We start from the raw sequence: 5,522 nt of genomic DNA, 5'->3' as shown, positions 1-5,522 counted from the left end.
GGTTATCATTGGTATCCATGCTGCTGATGGAGAGGAGAGAAGAGGAAAAAGCTTGTGCCTCTTTCTTTTGTGGATACTTCTTGTCCTGAGTACTCAGGGCTTCCGTTGATGAAGAAACCATTCTACAAAGAGGTCCTTTGAAGACAAAGTCATACAGGATCAGGTTCCTTGGGCTGTAAGGTCTCACAGGTTGTCTTGTCCATGCACCCATCCTTAGAGATACCAAAATACTCCAGTAGGTACTCAATATTTGCTGATCGACTGAGTGAACGTTATATGAATGGGTAGCTGTGTCTTTCTTCTCTCTCTGCCGGGCTCTGATTCTGTTTCACTCGTCTTGGACACCCACTCCAGTTCCACCTGACCTTGTTGGGAATCCTTCTGCCTTCCAACCCAACCAAATCCAGTAGACTCTTGACCTGCCCTCTGTGGACATAGTTCGTGACCGGATCCCCCAGCATCATCTTGACTTGGGTTCTTTTTTCTTTTCTTCGTCTTTTTCAAAGCCTAATCTCCATTTTATTTTTTTCTAGAGAGCCATTGTTCTTCAATCCTTAAGGACTTAGCTCTTTCCATGGGCTTTGGTGGAGGTCGTGGGGCAGGACCCGCGGGTCTAAATCAGGGTGTGGGTGTTCTCATCCTTTTGTGCCTCACAAGAGTGGTTCCTGAGTCCTGAGTACCTTGCTGGAAATGGGACCGCTCACACAGTAACACAGTAATGGAGTGTCACATGCAGCTCGGGAAGCACACAGGTGTTGAAGACACTCACTTTAGAAATGTCCTTGACCAAGGTGGCCTCCACCGTGTTCTGAATAATGAACTTGTTAATGGCCTTGTCTTTGGCCATGCAATGGGCACAGCTGGTGCAGTGAGTAGGCTGCACATGACATGGTCCTTTGTGGCATGACTGTCACTCCTTCTTTCCTTGGTCATCTTGGAGGTGAGGACCCGAGAGAGCTTGACCTGGGTTCTTTTTTAATTTATTTTTTTAACGTTTATTTATTTATTTTAGAGAGAGAGAGACAGAGAAAGACAGAGAGAGCACAAGTGGGAGAAGGGCAGAGTGAGCAGGAGAGAGAATCTCAAGCAGACTTCATGCTCAGCGCAGAACCTGACTCGGGGCTCGATCTCATGAACCATGAGATCATGACCTGAGCCAAAATCAAGAGTCAGATGCTTAACCGACTGAGCCATCCAGGCGCCCCTGGCCCGGATTCTTTCTTTCTTTCTTTCTTTCTTTCTTTCTTTCTTTCTTTCTTTCTTTCTTTTTTAATTTTTAAGGTTTATTTATTTCTGCGACAGAGAGAGACAGAGCATGAGTGGGGGAAAAGCAGAGAGAGAAGGAAATACAGAATCCAAAGCAGGCTCCAGGCTCCGAGCTGTTAGCACAGAGCCCGACGCAGGGCTTGAACTCACAAACCGTGAGATTGTGACCTGAGCTGAAGTCAGTCGCTCAACCGGCTGAGCCACCCGGGTTCCTCTGACCCGGATTCTTAAAGAACCTTTCCATTCAGATTCATAGCTTACTTGGAGTAAGACCTACAAAGAGACTCAAGTACAGCAGAGGAAGGCTTTTGCACTCAGCCTCCCTTTCAGAGTCCAGCCTGCAGTGTGTATTTAGGAACGGTGAGGGTGACAGGGCCGGTCCTCAGATCACATGGAGTGGCACCATAAATCTCCATCTGGGAGCCAGGAGTCGTGGGCTCAATTTGGAATCTGTGACACGCCAGCCAGTGAGTGTGACCTTGAACAGGTTCTTTCTGCTCTGGGCCCTGGCCTGGGTTCCTCCCTGGGAACGAGGGGGTTGGGGGCCTTGCATTCTGTTTATCCACTTAACTGCCGTTCCTGCTCAGGTATGCAATGATGCAGCAGCAAACAAAATAGAGTTTCTGCTGCCGCAGAGCATACACAGATGGGGAGGCTGACAAAAACCAAATAAGGCAGTGAGCAAGTAGGTAACAGATGTAATGCAGGTGAGGTGAGTGTGCAAAAGCTAAGTACAGCAGGTAAGTGGGAGCGAAGGATAGGACCTCCCTTAGGTAAGGTCAGCATGGCAGACATCACCCAAGAGCTGACATTCGAGCAGACCCCCGAACAAAAGGAGAGGACAGTCCATGCATGTGTCTGAAGGAGTGGATCCTCAGGAGAGGGACAGCAAGTGCCAAGGCCCTTAGAAAGGGACCGGTTTGGTGTATTTAAGAGACCACAATGAGGCCAGGTGGGGACAGAACACAGAGAAGTAGGCAGGGGGCCAGACCAAGGTAAGGACCCCAGACTATAGCCTGAGCGACTAGGAAAGCCATCAGGACACTGAAAGCCAGGGTCTGGCATGGGCTTACTTGTGTGTTAAGAGGGTACATTGGGGGCACCTGGGTGGCTCAGTCGGTTAAGCATCCAACTTTGGCTCAGGTCATGATCTCACAGTTGGTGAGTTCGAGCCCCGCATTGGGCTTTGCACTGACGGCATGGAGCCTGCCTTCAGATTCTGTGTCTCCCTTTCTCTCTCTGTCCCTCCCTGGCTTGTGCTTTCTCTCAAAAATAAATAAACATTAAAAAAAAAAAAAAAAGGTACATTGATGCCTGAGTTATACAGCCATGGGCTTCTCTTAGCCCTAGGCTAAGCAGTTCTGCCTTGGCAGGGGCGGGCTGGCATAATCCCAAAGCTAGGTCCTGCCCGAGAGGCGGACTTTGTGATCTGTGCCAGGACAGACTGCTGGGACCTGCCTGCTCAGGTCTCATCCTGTCACTGCACCTGAGCCTCCGTCACAGACTCACCGGTGTGCAGGAACACAGGGCTACTGACAAATTCACCCACACCTCCCAAACAGTAGGCCACAGAGGCTGCTAAGTGAATGTGTGGATATTAACTTCGGGGCTAGATGTTTGGTGTCTCAGCGACTTCCAGATGACCTGTTCTTTCCTCTCTAGAAAAATCCTTCTCTTTTCACACCGCTTCCGTCTGATGGTCTGCATCCCGGTGTTTATTCCACTGTTTAGTTCCCTTTTCTTCCTTATCTGTCCATCCTCTGAGGCTTACATCCGTCTCTTAAAAGCCAGAAGGGAATCGAGCAAAACCTGGAAAGATGGGCTGCCTGGTCCACAGAAAACTTAGGACACTTGCCTCAGGTTTTAGAACTAGAAGGCGGTAGGGTCTGTATCTGAAGTTGGGAAGTTTGTTCTAGAGCCCTACTGAGACAGCTCCATTTTGTTGCCTTCCAGTGGGTCCAGGGGGTGGCCGGCTGTGATGACACCCAGGGCATTCTGGGAGCACAGAGACGGGAGTGCCGGTCCAGCTGCAGAGGCGGCGAGATGGTCGGGGGCGTCTTCCCAGGGGGAGGGGGTGTTGGAAATAGGTTTTGCGAGGTGAGTGGAATTTTGGCAGGCAAAGAGGCCCAAAGCAAGAAGACTGGGAAAACCTGAGCTGTGTTTGGGGAGCAACCAGTCAATTATTGAAATTAAATACCAGCAGGGATTACCTCAGTGGAAAAATCAAGAAACTGGTTGTTTAGCCCAATCCTATGGTTTTTGTTTTGTTTTCAAGTAACCATCACTAAACAAACAGAATAAATACAGATAATTTTCAGGTAATAAAGGACATTAAATATTTATATTATGCTCAGGTCAAAGGGTAAATAAAAGAGGGGGAGAAGGGAGGAGCAGGCTGGGGTCGGAGATAGGGAATTTCCTGTTTAGACAGAATAGTGTCTGGTCAGTCTGTGACATCTGATCCCAAGAGGAAAAAAATTAAAAAACATTTGGGAAGCCGAGTCAAAAGGATCCAAAATACTCCGCTCAGTTGGAAAACCACCTCTCAGGTCTCATGTTCCCTTTTCCTAGGAATGGTTCATTATTAAGAATATTAAGTGAAGAAGGGATTTCAAGAGAAAAAATTCTGATTTGTAATTATAAGCCCCGGTTTATGCCATACCTTTCTCCCAAGAGCTCAGATTGCTGGAGGAGAATTATGGTTCTAATTCCTCACGACCTAATCCCTGCCTCACACTGCTTTGTCCCCAGACCATTCCCTCCTGGCACATCCTGGAGAGAAAGGTGAGGCCCTGGGTACAGCTTCTGGAGCCGACATCGTGCACCAGGGGGACTGCTGGATGCTCAGGCTTGACCTCCAGGACTCAGGTCCCAAGGCTCTGCTGTCTGTGCTCTCGTCCCACCCCAAGACTGCCAAAGAATACCAGACATCCGTCCGCTTAGCCACTGGGGCACCTCAGGCCAACCATACTAGCAATCGGTGTCCCCTTTTCTAGAAGTGTCCAGAAAACACCATGACCTTCTTTGAAACTGTATCAGAGTCCCCACATAGAGAAGAAGTTCTTCTCAGTACCTAACTCAAATATCTTCAGCTGTGGTACAGCCCCCATTCTTTTGGATCTTGTCAACAGCTGGCATAAAGAACAGGTATATTGTCCCCATCACTTCAAGAAGTCCCTGGAACCTTCCCTTGACTGGCCGATCTTTAACATTCATTGGTGAGATCCTCTGTCTTGCAAACCAGCAAGCCAGGCTTTTCCAAAGCTGACAAAGTGGAAATTCTCGCATCCTACCTGCTAGAGGAGGTGAGCCAGTGAGTCAACGGTTTTTTGTTGAGTTCTCTCTGAGTGCAGAGCCCTGCCCTAGGTGCTCTGGAAGATGTTAATCGGTTGTGACACGGTCCTGTCACGAAGGAGTCTTTGGAAGGTGGTAAAGCATACGTCCACCAAAAGCCAAACATCAACTTAAGAGCTAAATGTCCGTGCAAAATAACCATAAGCAGTATCTCGAGGAAGAGTATTATAATAGTAGCTCACTTTTAGTGAGCACTTACGAAGATTCAATTTTTCAACTCATAGGTAAAAGTACCAGGATTGTTCCTGAGGCAGAGTGGGGGTCAAGGGATGGTGGCCGAGGCTTGAATCAGCCTTTGATGTGCTATGTGTCCTTGGACAAGTCATTTTCCCTTCAGGCTTTGTTTCATCTGGAAAATGAAGGGGTGTTAGGCTCAACCTCTTGGGTCTTGTCCAGCTCTAAATGCAAGAGGCTTTATGCCTCTTTTATAAACACTATAAGGCCCACGAACGGTTCTGCTCAGCTCAGTGCTGAGCACGTCCTAAGCCAAGTGTTCAAGTTTTGATTGAGCTGCTTCAGGAGTCCTGAAGAGCGAGTGACCCCAGGGGCCGGAGTGAGTGGGCAGGACAGACTGCATGAGGAAGATGCGACTGGAGTGCAGTATATGTAGGGGGAGGTAGCTGAGGTCACCCATTCCTGTCCTACAGATGTGGCTCTAAGTGTCTAAGTTAATGCATTGACAATCGTCCTTTGTTCTATCAGTTACGATCTGCTCAGTTGCAAGTAACAGAAAATTACCCTGAAATCTGCTTCCACTGAGACGGCGATGTTTTAGCTTATGTGATCAAGGAGTCCAGCTGAGTGATGGACTTACGCATGACTCAATCAGAGCTCCTGTTCTCTAGGATTCTCTCACTTCTGCCCTCCTCGAAGTGTTGTCTTTGTCCTCGGGCTGGCTTTTC

At 48.5% G+C, this 5,522-nt stretch overlaps 1 pseudogene; it reads right to left on the bottom strand.

The window, feature by feature from the left end:
• Window positions 1–519: 519 nt before the first annotated feature.
• LOC109264735 (40S ribosomal protein S26-like) lies at window positions 520–933 on the bottom strand (annotated as a pseudogene).
• Between the last annotated feature and the right edge of the window lie 4,589 nt (window positions 934–5,522).

This window comes from Panthera pardus, unplaced genomic scaffold, assembly GCF_024362965.1.
Source record: "Panthera pardus isolate Hobbes unplaced genomic scaffold, ASM2436296v1 HiC_scaffold_10, whole genome shotgun sequence".
Classification (NCBI taxonomy): domain Eukaryota; kingdom Metazoa; phylum Chordata; class Mammalia; order Carnivora; family Felidae; genus Panthera; species Panthera pardus.
This window is presented reverse-complemented; position numbering and strand designations above follow the sequence as displayed.